The sequence below is a fragment of the Cibotium barometz genome, chromosome 22 (genome assembly GCF_041138505.1).
Source record: "Cibotium barometz isolate CiBa-2024 chromosome 22, ASM4113850v1, whole genome shotgun sequence".
Lineage (NCBI taxonomy): Eukaryota > Viridiplantae > Streptophyta > Polypodiopsida > Cyatheales > Cibotiaceae > Cibotium > Cibotium barometz.
In genome coordinates, this window is record NC_141067.1 from 45,606,621 (window position 1) to 45,628,175 (window position 21,555).

Here is a 21,555-nt window from a genome sequence, read left to right on the forward strand (position 1 = left end):
GAAGGAAGGTGTTTTCTGCTTTTTAATCCACTAAGGAGCTTTGAAGAGCTCGTCGCCATCAATTGGCGGTTTTGCTGAATTTAGGTGGATGTGCAAAGTGGTGGTGGTGGATTCGACATCGATTTGACGATCGGCTGTGGCTTAAAGAGGAAGCAGTGCTGCAGGTGGCCAGGTATCTCAAGTGGTCTATTTAAGGTTGTGTATGGCATAAGATGGCCATGAATGTTTATTGGGCGAACCTTGGCATCCATGCCAAGTGGTTAAACTATGTGGATGCTGCTGTTCCATTTAATGGATATGGCGATGTGGCTAAGTTTATAGCATATGCAGAAGACAGATGCTGAGTTCTTGGCGTATGGGGTGATGAGGTCAAGGCCAGCTTCTTGTCCCAAGAATTCGAAGGTGAGGTCAAAGAGTGGTTTATTGAATTACCATGGAGAGTGCAATCCAGTTGGAAGGCCATCCGCCGATACCAGTTGTTGGCACATTTCGACCAAGGATTGTGTTTAAACGCCCTGCATGCTTTGAAGGAGCAATGGCAGCTGATAGGAGACTATGAAGCCGCTTTTAATGTGGTCTGGGGAGCTTATGTAAAGGTCTCATTCTTTGATGAGATAACATTGGTACAGTTGAAGGACATGAACCTAAGGGCCTATAGGGCAGCCAGAGATGAGCTTGTAGCTATGAAGAGTTTCCAGCAGGAGGCATTAGTGATGATGAAATCCACTCAAGTGGTGCAGAAGAGTAAAGAAGTCTTGGAGACAAGAGCAGAGTCAAGCGATGACAAAGACCAGCAGGCTTTGAGATGCCTTGTGGATTTGAGCTACTTGGAATTGCCTCCAACAATATGGCTAGAGACCGATACATCAGATGAAAGAGATGAGGATGAAGATACTGCGAGTGCTGATGACAGTGAAGAGAGTGCTTCACTTAAAGATGAGAAAGAGGGCAGAGGCCAAGAAGATCTGTCGATGAACGGTGACACCTTTGGGTGAAGAGAATGGTTTTGTAAGGGTCGACAGTGTTGATGATGCCTTCTCTTGTGTCGAAGAGACATTGCTATGTGAAGACCTTGTCCAAGATGAGATGACCGACGACTTGGCAAGTGTTGAGGAGAATGAAAGCAATGAAGTGTTTAAAAACAATTTGAATGCTCAGTGCCAGGAGCGGAGGTACTCCCCCACTGATGTGGTAAATGTGTATGCAGGTGGGCCTAATGATGTGGATGACTTTTCAAGCCTTGAAGAAGAATTACCAGCAGAAGGTGTGTATGCTATGGCTAATGCAAATGGCCATTCACTTGAAGTTATGGAGTTGCAAAGGTTGCCTGTGAGGCTGGATGATGATGTACAGGTTGTAGACCAAGGTTGGAAGCAGGAAGTGGAGACCACACAAGTGCAAGGTTTTGTGAGTATAAATGTTATGGCTAGTATGGTTCAAAATGCTTGCTTGTTGGTGGCCATTAGTGAACTGGCCATGTCTTTATTGTGTTGGGGTGGAAACTTGTTAAGCATATGCTATGTCCAAGTGGTGGATGAAGAGTTAGGGGTGCTATCTGATGATGAAGATAAGAGCGGTGATGAGGTGGATATGGTCAGGTACAAGTCCAAGAGATTGAAGTGAAGCTGCCGCCGCTGGTCAACCCTGTGTTGCTAGATGAAATGTCATGCTATTTGCAGGTTGTTACAGTGTCTGTTGTAACAGGGGGGTTGGCTTTATTAATGTTGCCAATAGGTTGCACCATGTGGAGTTACTGGAATGCTTGCACCAAGGATGCAGTGTTGAAAATGCTGGATGATGATGAAGACTGGGGTTTTGATGACCCGGAAGTGGAAATAGATACAGAGCAATAGGTAATGGTATCCAAAGCCTTGCAGCAGCGAGTTCAAGAAATGCGTAGCCAACAATTGGCAGAGGCTAGGTGCCAGTTGGAACTAGAGAATATGTAAGATGTGCTATATTCGGACAATGATGATGATTGGTGCAGCGAGTTACAGGACTATGGGAATAGCAGAGGGGTGGAGATGGATGAAATATCAGTGCAGCTAGTATTTGACCCAGGTGGGGAAAGGACAACGATGCAAAGGTCTTGGGCCATATATTGCTAGCCGTTTGACCCGGGTGGCATTTGGTGAAGTCAAGTATTGGGGATGTACATATGGCTTCCATTTGAGTCTGGTGTGTGAAGAAGGTGTTATGGTTTGTGTGCTACTACCACCATGAATGACTTGCTCTTTGGAGAGTTGGTGTTTTCTTCTAATCTCTAGACATGTACTCCATAAAGGACAAGTCAGATAGAAACTGCAACGTCTCATCATACCACCTAGTTTTTTCTTCATCTATGAGGAAGAGCTGTGCATCTGGAAAGTCATCTTCTACCCCCTTTGGATCTTTTCCTGACTCCAGCTTTTCTAGGAAATCTACTACGTGCTTGTTTCTAGAGGTGTGCCTTATAGTGAGCTCAAACTCTTGTAACATAAGCATCCATCTAGCTAATTTTTTTGCCAAGTCTGGTTTGTTCACCAGGTACAAGGGTGCTTCATGATCTACATGAATTTCAAACACCTTTCCCAATAGATATTACCTGAACTTCTTGATCTAGTAATTCATCCCCCCCCAATGACTCCTTTTATATGGTGGAGTGGTTTCTTTCTAGTATTGATAGCCTCCTTCTTGCATAGTAAACTCATCTAAACCAACCTTCTTGTGGTTCCTACATCAAAGCACTACCAATGGTAAAATCAGAGGTATCAACAAATATATGGAATAGCATATCAATGTTTGGATGTTGAAGAATGGGTGCTGATGATGATAGAATCCACTTGAGACCTTGAAATGCCTCCTGATATACGATATTGAGCAAAAATATTCTGTATCTTTCACCATCATGCTATACAGGGGTATTGCCACATTTGCCCAAGAACTTCATGAATCTACTATGCCACTTGATTACTGTAAGCTGGAAAGTTCTTTGGCATTCTTGCGTGTTGTAAGATGGGTGTGTACACCCCCTAGCATTTTGGTGATAGCTTGGGTGCGAATCTGGATAGAGGGTCATTAAAAGATCTCATATCAATAAGTGGTTATTTACAAGAGGGCTAGTGGGGAGTTGGGATCTTATGGAGCTTAGGCTCGAGCCCAGGCCTGAGCCCAATAGTCACATGGGTATCCCAAGAGTCACATGGTTGGATGGTTATATAAAGCCAGTCTTGTATGCAAATTAGAGATGATTCTTACACATGATTCTTGTATATATACAAGATGATGGATATGGAAGACAGTGGATGAAAGCATGATAAGGTGGTACGCTTTCCACCAGTTGCATTGGTTGCTACCACAGTTGAAGATAACGAATATTAGTGGATTTAATATTGTCATAAGATGGATTTAGTAATTTATCTAGTACCTTTTAGATATAATAAATGTGAAACAAGATTAAATAACCATGTTTTAATTCTCTAACTCTTCATAAAAGTGTTTCACAACTAGTTGTAAACCATTGTCCAGGATAGGTTTTCAGTCCACCTTATCATGCTTTCACCCCACTAGGATGTTTTTCTTGTGTCTTTTATATTGTTCTTGATCCATGTCTCTTACACCATGCTCATGTGTACATGTGTACTCCATGGCTATGTGTGTAGGAGCATGTTATTTCCCCCATGTTAGTAATATTAAAGAATGTTTCTTGGGTTGGTGTCCATCTCATCTCTATTCTACACTCCATAGTTCTATCTATCCCTTGATTGTATTCCTGTCTAGAATGAGGATCTCGAATAAGTATCTAGAGCCATTCGTGTCTAGATGTGACTCTTGTCCAGAATCATCGGACCTAGGAACTAACATCTGTGTAGTCTCACGATTAACTCCCCCAAGATTAGGCAGACTAGTAGCTTAATGCACTAGCGTTGTCTTATCACATTCAACATAGTTGTATTAGTTGCCCCTCATTCGAAGTCTACTAGTAGGTGGTCTGGAACCACGCAAGTGCCAGGTCGACGCCGACACTTTTGGCGATCCTACTAGGGAGTGCTACACTAAGACGGGGAGTAGGAAGGTAAGAGGTTAGTTTTACACAAGAATTCTGAATAGAGAAGCTAGTTGGGTACACTAAGAAGGGGAGTAGGAAGGTAAGAGGTTAGTTTTACACAAGAATTCTAAATAGAGAAGCTAGTTGGGTAGATATGGAAAACAAGTGTGCACCTCCTCATGTCAAGAATGTTCATGAGGGAGCCTTAATAGTATAATGGGCAGTGCATGGAGAAGTGAAAAAGGATACGGAGTGAGTCTGTGTAACAGAACTAACAAGAATCCGAACTGAGGATCAAGACATGGATCCAGATTCATCATCAAGAATCCGGATAGAGGATCAAGACATCTAGATCCGGCTTGATCATTAAGAATCTCAATGGAGGATCAAGACATCCGGATCTGGCTTTATCATCAAGAATCTGAATGGAGGATCCGACTTCATCATCAAGAATCCAAACAGAGGATCAAGACATCTGGATCTGACTTCATCGTCGAGAATCCGGATGGAGGATCAAGACATCCATATCCAGCTTCATCATCATCAAGAATCCAGACGAAGGATCAAGACATATGGATCCGGATTCATCATCAAGAAGCTAGACCAAAGATCAAGACATCCAGATCCGGATTCATCATCAACAATCCAAATGGAGGATCAATACATCCGAATCCAGCTTCATCATCAAGAATCTAGACCGAGGATCAAGACATCCGAATCTCGCTTCATCATCAAGAATCTAGACCGAGGATCAAGACACCCGGATCTGGCTTCATCATCAAGAATCAGAATGGAGGATCAAGACATCCGGAATCGGCTTCATTATTAAGAATCCGGATATAGGATCAAGACATCCATGTCTGGCTTCATCATCAAGAATTTCCATCAAGAATTCCAATGGAGGATCAAGACATATGGATCCGGCTTCATCGTCAAGAATCTAGACCAAGGATCAAGACATCCGACCAGATCCAGCTTTATCATCAAAAATCCGGACGGAGGATCGAGACCTTTGGATCCAACGTCATCGTCAAGAACCTAGATGAAGGGTCAAGACATTCGGATTTGTCTCCATCATTAAGAATTTGGACAGAGGGTCAAGATGTCAGGATCCAGCTCCATCATCCGGAGGACGACATAATGAATTTAGATTGGTGAGTAATTTTCCAGTTACAAATACATCAATTGTTGAAGTATTATTTTGGAAAATGATGTCAATAATATTAATATTAAAAGAATGAAGCATGAGCGAAGTGGCACGGAGACGCTTTAGGTGGGGATACTACTACCGAGATGCCTGTATGTCCTAGTGATTCGAAGGCATGAGGTCCGAAGGATGCCCAGTGAGGTCCCGCGCCCACGATATTAATATTGAAAGAATGAGGCATGAGAGGGCCAAAGGAGACGCTTAGCTAGAATACTACCGAGACACCTATAAGACCCAGTGAAAAGAAATGAGGTCTGGAGGAAGCCCATGCAAGGTCTCGACGATGATCGAGTCACTTGTAAGTCCTAAAATTAGGCATGAGGTCTAAAGGAAGAGTCTTGCACTAAGGATACTACCAAAATACCTGTAAGACCCAGTGAGCAGGCGTGAGGTATGGAGGAAGTCGCGTTTAAGATCCCTACAGAGTCGCCTATAAGTCCCGGATAAAGAGGCATGAAAGTGGAGGAGAAAGCTCAGTGAGATACCTATCGAGACACCCGTACCCAGTGAGAAGGCATGAGGTCTAGAGGAAAAGCTCAGTGGGGTTCCTACCGAGTTCCTTGTAAAGGAAAAAGAACAAACAAAATATAAACCAAAATGGAAATATTACTAAAGCATAAGAAAATGATGTAATGATTTCTATAATGAAATTACTTGTTGTGTGTTGTAATTTTAGGACCCAAGGGAGGACTCACCTTGTGGACTTCCAGAGATGAATCTGACTTCCCAGACACATGGAGAAGAAGCAGGTGGTAATATCGATATAGACTACAGACCGGTAGCACACTTGAGTGCCCATGGACAAGATTATCCATTAGCAAATACTTGTGGACTCTTCATTAGATTGGTGGAAATCATCTTCCTACCATCTCCTTGGTCTACCATCATTTTTTGTGGTTCTACATGATATATTGTATAACTTGAAATGGCTTGCCAGCCACTTATTCATAGATTCTCATGATGTACTTGGCATTGATAGGAGATAGTACACTCCCAACTAAACAAAGGGGAAGATAGGTGTTGTGACAGGTATGTACACCCCCTAGCATTTTGGCATTAGCTTGGATATGAACATCCCCTAGCATTAGTAGCATTAGCTTTGGCTAATGAGTTGTATGATTTGGTTATTACAAGATGTCATATTAAGAAGTGGTTACAAGAGGGCTAATGGTGGGGAGTTAGGATCTTGTGGAGGTTAAGAGAGCCCAATAGTCACATGGTGGCTCAATAGTGACATGAGTAGCCCAGTAGTCACACGGTATCCCAAGAGTCACATGGTTGGATGGTTATATAAATCCCCTCTTGTATACAAATTGGACATGATTATTGTATGTACATGATTCTTGGACACACAATATGTGATACATGGATATGGAATACACTATGATACTATGTTGTTATGCTTGTATGTTTATCTTCTATCTTTTATCTTGTCCTTGATTCATGTCTCCTACTCCATGCTCATGTGTACATGTGTACTCCATGGCTATGTGTGTAAGAGCATGTGTTTTTTACCATGTTAGCAAGGCTATGCTAACATTGGGCAACTGCAACTTTACAATAATCATGACCTTGCCTAGATCTACTACTAGCTCTTCTACAGATACTATAAGCCCTAAGAGGGATCTACTCATTTACAGTAGCAAAGACACACTTGGTTGGATTAAGGCTCAGTGTGTCTTTCCTACACTTCTTGGCAAGGCACATCGTGAGGTGTGTTATGTGGCCTTCTTTCTTTTCAAACACATTGAAATCATCCACGAGGATCCTCATGAAGGTGGTTAGCTATTCATAGAATATTTCTTGAACCATCCTTTGGAATGTGGCTACTGGAGCATTCTTCAGCCCAAAAGTCATTATATAAAAGGCAAAAAGCCCCCTACTCTGTGATAAAGGCTCTTTTTTCTTTATCCTCCGAGGGCAGCTGTACCTGGTTTTGTACCCATTAAACCCATCCAGGAAGGAATATGTCTCAGGCCAACTATACGGCGTCCAACAGGGAATCTATGAATCGTACCAAGAATGGATCCAATATGGTGGAAGCATTCAACTTTTGCAGTAGTGAAGAGCGGTTCTCTCTACCGTGCAATATAGTGCTCATAGAGTACTACCGATCAACAAAGAAACATAATGTCAATCCGAGGACTCGACCCGATTAGTGCATGAAGGCTTATCCCTTGCGGGAGAGTTCACATACACGAACCACCACTTGACGATTCAACCTTTCAACACCTCAATCAATCTCTCAATCCCTTAAACCCACTACACTAATCAAGAGAACAAGCAATGCATGGCAATCTCTTAATCCCATTCAAACATTGATTAAATCTTAGCTTTCCCTAATGCCAGCAAACCCATAAGCATGCATCTACTAACCCACAAGCGTAAGCAAGCATAGAATGTAACATTCACAAACCCACGAGCTCATAGAGAGAGTCCATCCATGAATAACTCATTGCCAATAAAGTGGGCAAGAGCTTGCATCAATGGAGACTACACACACACACACTAAAAGCATGCATACACAAGAGAAAGAAAGAAGCATTCAACTAATCATAGAGAGAGTCTATCCATGAATAACTCATTGTCAATGAAGTGGGCAAGAGCTTGCATCAATGGAGACCACACACACACACTACAAGCATGCATACACAAGAGAAAGAAAGAAGCATTCAACTAATCATAGATTAATCTACTTCAACGATGCTAAAACAGATTAAGAGACAGAAGTGGAGCTATACTCATTGGAGCTTGATACTCATTAGAGTACAATAGAGAGAGTTAGAGAGTTGCCATAGCGTGAGAGTTCAAGAGCTTCACTCTCAATAGCTTATGAGAATGGCCAAAAACGTCCTCTTTCTTTAGCTAACATCTCTTTTATAGAGATGTCACTAACCCTAGACCTCTTTCACACATGGGCAAACAACCCCATAAGTGAGCCTTGCTTAATACACTTAGAACTCTCATTTAGAACCCACATTGGCCTAAAACGATTTACATTGCACTTCGGCACAAAAATATGGAAAAATTATGGGCGTCTTTATGTTCCTAAAACGATTTACATTGCACTTCGGCACAAAAATATGGAAAAATTATGGGCATCTTTATGTTCCCATGGCTACAATCCCGCTCTCTCGCATTAATTGCTTCCGGCCTCCTTCCATAATCCGTGTTCCCATGAGTGAACATCAATGTAGAACCTCAGCTTCCCATTCTTCTTCCGCACAATGACTATTGGTGAAAGCCATTCCACCATGTCCATTGGGTAGATGAACCCTACTCTTATAGCACCTTATCAATCTCCTCCAACTATTTGGCGTAGTTGGAGCTCATTCTATATCTACTCTTATTGATAGGAATTCCATCTTCTTTTATGTTGAACTTGTGTTGGTAGAATCTAGGATCAATCCCCTTCATGTCAGAGTAGTTCCAAGAAAACACATCTTTGTAGGATTTTAACAATTCCAAGAGTCTTCCTATGAATCCCTGATTTAGTTTGGCACTGATTTTGATTGTTTTGGCATCTTGGTTGTCCTCCGGGTTCAATCCTTTGAGTTCATCTTCTAGGACTCGGAGTTTCTAGTAATTAAATTTTATGTTAAAAGAGTAATCCCCATGACCTTGCTAATCCATGTATTCCATTGATTTAAAGAAAAGAATTAGATTGCTAAGATTATGTATAGTTTATGTTTAAAATTTTTTAAAGAAAGATTTTAGTTAAATTTATCTTTTTGTATAGATAAATTTTTATAATGAAAGAGGAATTTCCACCATATTGGAATTCAAATATTTAAATAAGGAAAGTGTAATTCCTAGTGCAAAGGAATTAATGGAGATTTTATTTTAAATTTTAAGAGAATAATTTAATTAAATTTATCTTTTGCTTAGATAAGTTTCAATGTTAAAATAGGAATTCCCATTACAATTGGAATTCCATGATTGGATGAGAAAAGAGAATTTCTTATCATATTGGAATTATGGGATAATTCATTTAATTTCAAAGATAAAATTTTTAGATAAATTTATTTATCTATGGGAAATATTTAAATGTCAAAAGAGGAATTCTTACGACATTTGGAATTCTCTCATTTAGTTGGGCAAAGAGAAATTTCTAACATATTGAAATAATGGATATTTGAATTTAGATGAATTTATTATATGAGAAATACCGGATGAAAAAAGAGGACTTCCCAAGACATTGGAATATAATTAATTAAATGCAAAAAGAGGAATTCCCATGGCAATTGGAATCCTAGAAATTAAATGGGAAGAAAAGGAATTTTTAGTATAAATTCGATTTATGGCTATTTTTACCAAATGAAGAAATATAGGTAGAATTGATTTCTATAAATCCCATGAATTTTTTTATTCAAAAGAAGAATATGAAATAAAATTCAATTGAGGAATCGAGAAGCAATATGGAAATAGTCGTCAGAAAAGAATCTTTAATTTAAACCAAGCAAGTGGCTGAAGTTTAGAAAAAGTCCTATTATCGGTATCAATCTAGAAAAAAAAGCTATTAAAAAGTAACAACATGTAAAAGGGATGTGATAAGATATGTATTTGATGTGTATGAGATGAGATAGGATGTGATAAGATGCGTATGGGTCCTGGGATGTGATAGGATGTGATAAGATGCATATGGGATGTGATAGGATGCGATAAGATGCGTATGAGATGTGATAAGATGTGTATGGGATGAGGTAAGAAGTGTATGTGATGTGATAAGATGTGTATGGGCTGTGATAGGATGAGAATGGATGTGTTATAAAAGAATAGATGTGAAGGTGTATGTGAATGTATGAATGTGAATGTAGAAATGGATGTATGGAATGTGGATGAGGATGTTTGTGAATGTGAATGTGAAAGGGAATATGGATGTATGGATGCGGAAGTAGATATGGATGTAGATGTGGATCTGGATGTATGGATGTCGATGCGGATGTATGGATGTAGATGTGGATGATGTGAATGTATGAATGTAGAGGTGGATGTGGATGTGGATGATGTGAATGTATGAATGTAGAGGTGGATGTGGATGTATGAATGTGAATGTAGATGTGGATGTGAATGTATGAATGTAGAGGTGGATGTGTGAATGTGAATGTGGAATTGGATGTGGATGTGGATGTATGAATGTGAATGTGGAATTGAATGTGAATGTGGAATTGGATGTGCGAATAAGGATGTGGATGTGGATGTATGAATGTGAATGTAGAAATGGATGTATGGAATGTGGATGAGGATGTATGAATGTGAATGTAGAAATGGATGTATGGAATGTGGATGAGGATGTTTGTGAATGTGATTGTGAATGTGAATATGGATGTATGGATATATGGATGTATGGATACGAAAGTAGATATGGATGTAGATGTGGATCTGGATGTATAGATCTGGATGTATGGATGTCGATGTGGATGTATGAATGTAGATGTGGATGTGAATGTATGAATGTAGAGGTGGATGTGAATGTGTGAATGTGAATGTGGAATTGGATGTGCGAATGAGGATGTGGATGTGGATGTATGAATGTGAATGTAGATGTGGATGTGAATGTATAAATGTAGAGGTGGATGTCGATGTGTGAATGTGAATGTGCGAATGAGGATGTGGATGTGGATGTATGAATGTGAATGGAGATGTGGATGTGAATGTATGAATGTAGAGCTGGATGTGGATGTGTGAATGTGAATGTGGAATTGGATGTGCAAATGAGGATTGGATGTATGAATGTGAACGTGGATGTGGATGTGCAAATGAGGATGTGGATGTGAATGTATGAATGTAGATGTGGATATGGATGAATGGATGTGAAGGTATGAATGTAGATGTGGATATGGATGAATGGATGTGGATGTATGGATGAGGATGTATGGATGCAAATGTGGATGTGGATGTATGGATGTGGATGTATGGATGCGGATGTGGATGTATGGATGTGGATATCGATGTGGATGTATGAATGTGGATGTGTACGAGGACTAATGAATGCGAATATGTATGTGAATGAATATAATGTCGATATGAGTGAATGGGTGAGATGTGATGATAGGTGAATCAGAATGTGAATGAATGATCTAAGATGTGAATGAATGATATGTATGTGAATGAATATGATGTCGATATGAGTGAATAGGTGAGATGTGATGATAGGTGAATCAGAATGTGAATGAATGATATAAGATGTGAATGAATGAGATGTAATGAGAAATGTATGTGATGAGATGTAATGTAAATTAAGAAAGATAGAAATGGATGTTATGTGAAGTGAATGAATCTGATGTGATAGGATGGAAAATGATGTATCTAATTGAGAATGGATACGCATATGATTTGGAATTGGGTTAAGTAATATGGATTGATGTGGATAGATGTATGGATAATGTGGATTGACGTGTAGATAATATGGATGGATGTATGGATGATGTGGATTGACATGTAATTAATATGGATGGATGTATGGATGATGTGGATTGATGTGGATAATGTGGATGGATGTATGGTTGATGTGGATTGATGTTTGGATGATGTGAATTGATGTGGGAATGATGTAATGTGATAGGGATCGGTGAAGAAAAATTGGGGAATGACGAGAAAAGATTGAAATTTTGTTAGAACTGTATCTGTATGGGAAATCTATTTTTAAATGATTGTTTTATGTCAAGAATGCTGGGGAAGTATTTTTACCGTCTTATGAATGAGGTCGTGGAGACCTATGTGATAAAGTTGCAAAAGTTACAGCAGTTGACGGAGAGTCAACGGAGGACATCTCACATAGCATGGTCAATCGAGGTCTGGACCAGCCTCGGTTTGATTTAAATGGTGAGCTTCCGGTACAGTGGATGAGGGACCAAGGAAGCGGCCTATGAGTGAGGCGCTAGGTCACTTGCGAAAGGATCCTAGAGGGTGCTGACCATACAGTGCTCGGGCTATGGGTGACCGAAGATACCCATGAGTACGTCAAGGAAGATATTGGAACAAGGAGTAAGAGTTGTTTCTTGAATTCGGGCATGGATCTGGTTGATTGACCTTGCTGGTCCTCAACGAATGAGTCCATGGCTCTTTTATATGGATCTCTTGGTTGATCTTGCTGATCTTCAACGCAGATTCAATCTTGATTTTTATAAGTGAATATATGGTCGGGTACTATGAGCTAGGAACTATTGAAAAGGCCCCTCAGTGGATAGGTGGTGAGCGTTCTGGTTGCCAATGATGCCATAGATACTATCGATGAAGGAATGCTTGGAAATTAAGATTCAATCAAATATTTTGGAGGATTGTAATCGGTGATACTATGGTTTCATTAAATAATTGTTTTAAAGATGGCTGAATCTGTGAAAAAGGCAATTTCATATTGGGTGTGTAAGTGGCATGACTGATGTTAAATTTACATGAATATCCGGCTAGGGGGCCTGGGAACTCTTTTCCCTGGCACCCAGGACAAAACCTAACCAAACTCTTAATTGGATCCCATCACTATAGTGGTTGGGTGGTTGGCTAACCCATTGGACTGGATGGGGTTAGGCTAGACTGATGGATCCCTAAATCGAGACTCAATTTTTGTATAGTACGATAGATGAAATAAATCTCGGACTAAAAATTAAAGGGCTACCTAATCTAATAGTCAGTTAGGTTTTATGAGGATCAGTTCACAAGATCTTTCCGATTGTTGAGATCTTATCAAAAGGCCAAGCAGCTGAGGACATCTATAATGCATGTGTGAGAGAATGTGACACCTATGAGTATGCATGACACACTCATACATCAGATAGCAACTCACATGCAAAGTTTGACACTCCACATAACATGTGGCACTACCTTGTGGTAGTGGGGAAGTGGTAATCAGGTACATGTGGCCAAGAGAACTACTTTGGCTAACTAGGAGCATTGGTGCATATAAATACGTGGACCCATAGCTAAACTTCACATAGCATTTATATGTAGATGATGAGTGTATAATAGGTCGTAAAGCTCAGATTACATCTTGTACTTGAGTTTAGTTTGTACTACTTCTTCCTTTTGCATTATATAGAGTAGTATTTTAGGACTCTTATGTGTGCTATATTTCTACAAGTATAGATAAAGAATTTAAGGAGGGGCTAAGGATAGGGTATAATATTAGAGTAATGAGAACAACATGAATTATTGTAATGATAATAAAAATGCAACTTGCCCTCAAGGATGTTCACATCCCTTTGAAGTTTGCACGCTGTAGTCTTGCACTTGCTCCATGTAAACACTCAAGTGTGTCATCTTTGGGACATGTAGGTAGTCTTTTTCTACTTTCTTTTCCTTTCCTTGTAAGATGTAGTTTATGGTAATATAAATAATGAATATTCACCCATCAAAGAATGCTGTGGATTTTCTAAGTGTAGACAAAGGCTACAAATTCAATTCATAACTATTGAATTTCTATACATGTTTTGTGTGCCATGAAATTTCCCTACTTCCATTTTGTGAATAAATGCAGAGATAATGACGTTATATTTCTGATTTATTCACTTAGGCTCACCTCAATAAACATCCATGCTACGTACTTTTCATGAGGTTATTAATCTTTTTTTATATCTACAAATATGATTATTGATCTTTACAATGAATTACAAAACTATGTCACATAGTATTTTGGTCAAATATAGAAACTACATTAGGTAAGAATTCTCATTGAGATGACTTCAATTTCAAATTTCATCTAAAACATGCAAGGAAGAATAAGTAAAAATAGGATAATAATATTGATAGTGTAAAGAAAATGTAAATATTTTTTTGACCATGCAATAATGGTCTCAAGAACATCTTCTTTTGCAAGATAAGATAAGATTTTCCATGTTGATTTCTATAGCTCACACAGCTTTGTCTAATGTCCTACATATTATTATAGAAGTGTTTACTTACTGTTAATGTTTCAAGGTCAAATTAACTATGGATAAAATATTTTCTATGATAATGATAATGCATCCTTCTTTTTAGACTTACATCAATAATATCACGATTTTTAGTATCCCCTTAATTCTATGTCCAAGATTCTAATTCTTAATGAATGCATGACATCATGAGTATTACACATTAAATTTTGATTGACTTAATTTTATGAGTTTAAAATCACAACTTATAATATTACCATTCTATTGAAGAGATACAATTTTTACATGCACATCACATCATTTTGTACCCTAGTTCTTATAGCTCATGTGCCTTTTTCCAATGTATCACATATTTGTAGTAGTGAAGTGTTTTCGTTATGGTGCTAGAGGTGGTCGTGGATATACACCTCAGAGAGGCGGAGGTAATTCTCGTGGTAGAGGACGTTGGCAAGGCATTATGGATTATGGCTTTATGCATTGTGTGAGAAGGGAGATGGCTTCCCTCTATGGTTAGGGTTTGCAATATACATTAGGGTTTTCTCCTATGTGTGTGTCTCCTCTCCCTCTACCCGTTTTTCATATGCCTCAAGAAGGTTGGTTTTTTGAAGTTTTGCCTCAAAGTTTTGTGTTTGAGCATGGAAAAATGCTCTATGAAGGGTTGCTATGTATGGGATTTTTATATCCCATGAGTCTTGTGTGGAAGTGCATGCTTGTCAAGATGATGGCAAGTGAGATAGCGAACTCAATGGAGTTCACATGTGTGTGCATCAAGAAGAGGATGCGCTTGTGAATGTTTTCTCAATGAAGGAGAGAAAAGAAGGGGATGGAAACCTTGGTAGTTTGCACATGTTTATGCACCTTGGTTCTTATAAGAAACTTGTGAAGCACCATGAATGGATGCATGCATTGAAGGAAAAGCATGCTGATTTGGAGGTCATGAAGGCCATGTCAATGGTCATGGAAGACCTCAACTTGGAGGTCTTGGAGAGGCAAAGTAGCAATGGGAGATCATGCAAGGTTATGGAGTTCATTTGGGAGCTCACAATGGAAGAAGACCATTTGGGTGTCAGCGTTCAACGCGGCGCAGAGAGGTGCATTTAATGCGCTACAATTTAATGCGCTACAAAGAATTAAAATTTTAGAGATTTTTTTAAAAAAAGAAATTATTTTATTAAGGTCCACAACTTTTCCAAAATCTCAAAGGGTCTATTTTCATAAAGCCCTTATTCACATGCTTTTTAAGAAGCATGTACACTCACACGAGTTCTCTGCCTAGCTTTGGCCATAATGTTTGTAATGTTCTCTCTCTCGAGTGCCCTAAAATAGCGGGCAAATATCAGTTCGCAAAATAAAGCCATGGAAATTATTTTTTTATGTGACAATTTGAATTTTTGATGGGTACCGTGCCCTTGCCTTGGTGCATAAAATGGATATGTATTATTCACCCATGGTATGATGGACGTCTTGCCCGAGCTCACCTAGAAGCTCAAAATGGTTGTTGTAATGTGTGCAAGAGCGATGCACGCGTGAGGTGCATGCGCATGGGTTGGTTCCCACCAGAACTTTCATGTTCAAATCGGACTCAGTGGTTCCGCTGTGAGCAAGTCGGGCTCAAAATGGACTAGGTGTCTAAGATGGTAGACACGCGCACACATGTTTGGTTGATGCACACTCCAATGTATCATTGAGGGGAAGTGTTGAGAGGTAGCGATTGCGGTTGTGCAATGCTACATTGATGGGTGATGGGTGAGTTATGGAACACCTCGATTAAGAGGGGGGTTAAGAGACGTAATCGCGGTGTTGTGTGTATGTGTGAAAGCACCCTAGAGGTGCAAGATATTGTGGTGAGATAGGAATGCCACATGTAATATTGTATGGTGTGTGAGTGTTGACCAAAAGAGTGGAAAAGGGAGTGCCACATGGATGATGATGTGTAAAGTGGGATAAGGCTAGAGAGCCTATATCATTGTATGGTTCATTGTGATATGCAAGTGAATAGAATTGAGTGTTGAGTGTGCAATATCTCTCTCTCTCTCATGGAGTTTTTAGTGTGGTTTAATCCACCTTAATTATGTTGCTTAATCTATGTCCACCATGATCAATCCCATTTCTAGAATCTTATAACATCATGTAGTTTGGACGATTTGAATCCTCCCAACTCATTTCCCTCAACATTTTTCCCTCCAAATGTTCACCTCTTACCTCAACCTTATTCTTGACTATTCTTGCTCAATGTATTGTTCTATGTTTATTTTCTCATGCTGCATTATTTTTACAACCATCACATTTTTTCTCCCTTACAAGCTCTCCTTGCTTTCTGAGACATGTCCACTTCAGATATCCCCTCTCAAAGGAAGTTTCACATGAACATCAAGCTTGGCTTTGAATACGCAACTTGGCAAAGTGCAAATCAGAGGTCATTGAGAGATTCAACTGAATCAAACCAGGTGCAAGTATTACAAGATGAAGCTCAAGATCTTTGTGAAAGGGTAAGATTTATAAATAATAATGAGATGACGAATATCATTTTCAATCTCTGATATGTTTTATTTAATATTTAAATATTTTATTATTTAAATAAAATTATAAATCTAGCAAATATATTTTTCATGAATAAATCTATAATAGAAACAAGTGAGTATTAATTGTATACTATTATAATAGATATAATAAGAGCCACCATATTTACAACAAAATAACTGGCATAATAAGAGTCTACAAAATATAACAAGATTAAAATTTTAAGGCCTCTATAATAGACATAATAAGAGCCACCATATTTACAACAAAATAACTGGCATAATAAGAGTCTACAAAATATAACAAGATTAAAATTTTAAGGCCTCTATTTGTAATAAAGTGAAATGGTCTCATACAATGAATAATGGACCCAAGGTCAATGGACCATGTCCATGGACAACACTTACGATAGTGTGAAAGGGGTGGTCATGTATATATGTCAAATAGGCTATATTTGGGGTACCTTTTGTTGATAACCAACATAATATAAGTCAATTGCTCTCTTCTCTCTCTAAACCTAGGCTAATCATCCTAATCTAGGATAATTAGGTTAATCCAAGGCTAATCTAGAAGCTCTTTTCTTTCATTGGTATAAGAGCTTAGTTTTTGAACCACTTGGTTCTTGGTTTCAAGAAAATTTGAGAAATTCTTGGATTTTTTTATTTTCTTGATCAAGAAGAGGGACATGGTGATCTTGATTGAGCAAACTTAATCTTCTTGATTCATTTTCTAAGCTTTTGGGGCCGTGCATTTGCTAAGGACCAAATTTTGAGGAAGCCGCACCTAATTTCAAATCCCAGGACTAAAATTGGGAAAAAATTTGCTAATCAAGATTAATGCTAATCAGAAAATGTTTTTCCCCTTCCTCTTATTTCTTGCTTGATTTTTGAGTGATAGAAGGCTTAAATATCTAGTTAACAACTTGCCATATCTTAGGGCTTTGACTTGCGAGGTAATAAGCTTCACAACAATGAGACTAGCTTTGGTAACCTTCGTTGAGGATTTCTACCCATGAGGGTGCTCGACAACTACGTGCATCTTCTCATCTATTGGAGCCAAATATCTACCATTGGAGCTTTTCATGACTTGTGGAAGGGATTTAACATTGATTGGATAGTACAATGGTGGAAAATGACATCTATACACTCCTTCTTCCTCATGGCAAACTCGCACAGGTCGCCGCCACAACAACTGAGAAAAAAAAAATCTAGAAAATCACGAGGTTCAAGCTTCATAAACCTTTCATAACCTCTCAAGCTTATTCCATAATGTCTTCTCTTCATGTTTGAAAGATTGTTTAGGCTACAATTAGGCAAAAAATGGCTGTGTTTTCTTCTTAGGGTTTTTTTGAGAAGAGAGTGCACAATGTGGCCTGATTAAGTGCACAATGTGGCCTAATTAAGTGCTAACTAAGATGCTAATCATGAGTAAGATTTGATTAATACTCTACATAAACCTTTCAATGAGCCTTGTCATGCTAAGATAGAAGGTTATTTATCAATTTGGGGCTTTCATAATAGGAACCTTGATTGCATGCAATTGGATAATTACTTATGCTATTCACTTGTATGGAGAGCTATATCATGCCAATTAAGACCATATGCAATCATATGTCTTCAATTGAAGCATTAGGAGAATGCTACGCAATATTTGCGTTAATTTCATCCATTTTCATCATTTCTTGGTAATTGAAGGTTTATATGGCTCAATCTATGGCATTGAGATCCTTATATGCACTACTACATGTCATTGGAAAGTTTTAGATGCCACTCGTAGCCATTTCCATGCTATGATATGTCACATGACATGTATGAATCATGCTATGGTTTCATATGAGCTTATGGGATGAATATGTATGCCATTGATCATGTTTGATGCAAGTGATATAAGGCATGCCATATGCTCTTGTGAAGAGGCACATGTTTTGAGAATTCGGGAGGGCAAGTGATTGAAGCTGTATATGGGAAGACATGCTTTTGAATCTCCCCTTTGAAATCATCATCATCACCACCATTAAAATCTTGTATTTGATTGATTGGCATGCATCTATAAGTTCCATTTGTAAGTGATCTACACTCTCATCAATTTCTAGGCTTTCATTTGATTCTTGCATAACTAAAAAGCTAGATATGTGGTGAGGGTACCTTGGCAATTCGGGAAAGAGGCCAATGATAGTGTGTCTTGAACTCACCATGCCATGAGTGCCATGGTAAAGTGGTACGGTGAGGGATTAGGTACAATGGTGGTGAAGACTTGGCACAAGCCCTTGCTCTTGGATTTAAAAATTGAGTAAGGGGGTTGGAAGAGCTTGCTCAAGAGATTGGCAATCTTCAAAGAACTACATCGACCTCCAAGTGTTCTCAATGGATGTATTTTGATGGGCAAAGATTTGGCAAGCAGTGGATATAGTATTGCAAGTGAAATTTAATTGAGTTTACATTGAGATTTCATCGCAAATACAAAGGAGGCATTGTCAATTTTTTTGCAAAAGCACATATACAAGGCACTTGGTGTTGGATTTGGATGCACAAGATGCAATATTATGTGGTGCATGGTTTTAAATGGGTCCAAGACATTGCCAATGCAAAGGGGAAGTGTGGATAGCAATTGGAGACAATCTTGAAAGCTTTCTACTACGTTGCTAAAACCTAATTTAGTCCAAGAGGATTGGGGCTATTTTCAAGTGGTTTACATAGCTTTATTCTACTCTCTAAGGGCTCCATTTGGATCTCTCAATTTCTCCATTATGACTTCGTTCGGCAAGTCTCCCTGCTGCTACAAGGCAGAACTGGTGCCTAGTCAAAAACAATGAATGAAGTTTGAGATTTGCGCATGTGGGGTCATTGTACATTCCATTAGCTCCCTGACAAACCAAAGGGTTCTTGATTTTGACAACATTGACTTGATGAAACGATAGTAGTTGTGACGAGTCACAACAAAGGGGTCAAACAAAGGAATGCTGCCAATCAAATTTGGTCAAGGCATTGACATGGATGTGTAGGGCTAGCTTAAAGCATCTCATCAAGCTAAAGACTTTCAAAATTGCCTTCCACTTGTTGATGAAGATTTGGACACATTTGTGTTAAAGTTGACTTCTCCAAAAAATTTAAACAGAGAATAGTACAAGTTGACCAAGTCAAAGGCAACTACATAAGTGGATAGAGCATTGAAATACCCCTCTATAGATCCAAGGAACATTCAATTTGGATTTTGGGAACCCTTTCAAAAGACTTTTGAGCAATTAAGGCTAAACCCAAAAAAGGGAACTACAAGGAAGCTCTTAAGTATGAAGCGAGCACATAGGAAGCAAGACAAGAAGCGAGTTAGGATGCTCAAGAAGAAATGCAAGAATAAATTAGTGGAAATATCAATGGAGGGGTGCATAAAGAGGCTAATGTTCCACAAATACCTTAAGAAGGCAGGGACATGAACGTGAACAACATGATGTATCTCATGAAAACTATGATTGAAAGGATGGACCAAAGATTTTAATTCATGGTGGGACAGGTTTGAGTGTACGAGCAAGAAGTTGCATAATGGGATCACAAGCTTGATGAAAGATGTGGATAAAGGCAAAAAATCTTATGGTGGGTCTATGTTGCATCCATATGCACCAAATACTTTTCCACCAATGAGGCCACAAGCTTATGGGTATTTTGTGGAACCTTCACATGTAAATGCATTGCATAATCCTCAAGCTAGTATGCACCATATTGATGGGAATCATGGTTCTATTCTTAGAAAGGACAAGCTGCCTCCGCCAATGATGCATCAAGCTGGACAAGTATGCATGATATGATATGCATGGTCCTATGAATGGTGTTTCATCAATGCAAGGGAGAAATGTGGACAAAAGCAAAGGCATAGTTTTGGATGAATCAACAGTGAACAGACAGAAGAAAAGGCATAGTTTTGGATGAATCAAGAGTGAATGGAAATCAGAATCATCCACACATGATTGGTCATCACTTTGATGAGATGGGTCATCATCCTTCACACATGAGTGGTCATCACTTTGAGGAGATTGGTCATCATTTTAATGGGATGGAATCTAATCATAGTAGACCTCATCACTTCAATAGACCATGTGTTTACCGTATATTTTACTCTTGAATCTTGTTCTTTCTAAATTACACAGTCTTTAATCTTATGTTTAAGATTGTTTATCTGTATTAATCATATCATTAATTATGACGGATAACATGCATCATCTATGATGATTGTCGCATAGCCCCTCTTGTGTGGAGTGGGTGCAATTTCCTTCGAAAGAAATAACTGATCATGAATGTTACCACTCAGATTTTCAATAGGTCAGCTAATTATGGATTGGCTAATTTGGTCTACTATGCCACATTAGACCACAAGGTTCCCTCTCCAACTAAAGGTAGTAGTTCTTCTAAATCTAGGCGAGGTGCTTGGAGAGGGTACGGTACATAATGTTTCTTTGTTGGTGTGCGACCTTGGAGTAGGCCTCTGGTAGAATCCTTTGAGTTAGCTCAAATGGTGTTATTTTCATTAACACCTTGAACATTAGCTTTGGCTTTAGTAGTAAATTGCCAGCTCGTACGAAGCCTTCATACTCTGCACCAGACAATGACTCCAAAATAGTATCATTAGTAAAAGATTCAATATTATCTTGGGGGAGTGTATGTCGTACCTCCTAAGTTTTTCGTGGTGGGTGAGATGGCTCAGGTGTGTCGGCACCTCCTCGGGGGGGGGGGGGGGGGGGGGGGGGGGGTCAAGGGGTTAGTGGGAAATTCTATATGTTGAGAAGGGAGAGTAAAAAAAATGCAGTCGGCTTGAGACTTGTTAGTAGGTGGTGTATTAGGATACGGATTAAGTAGTTTAATAGCTACATTAGAATACACTCAATAAGTAGGGTTGGATGATGAAGTTGGTGTCTCTTCTCTTGACCATGGCTTGAGCTGGGGGTG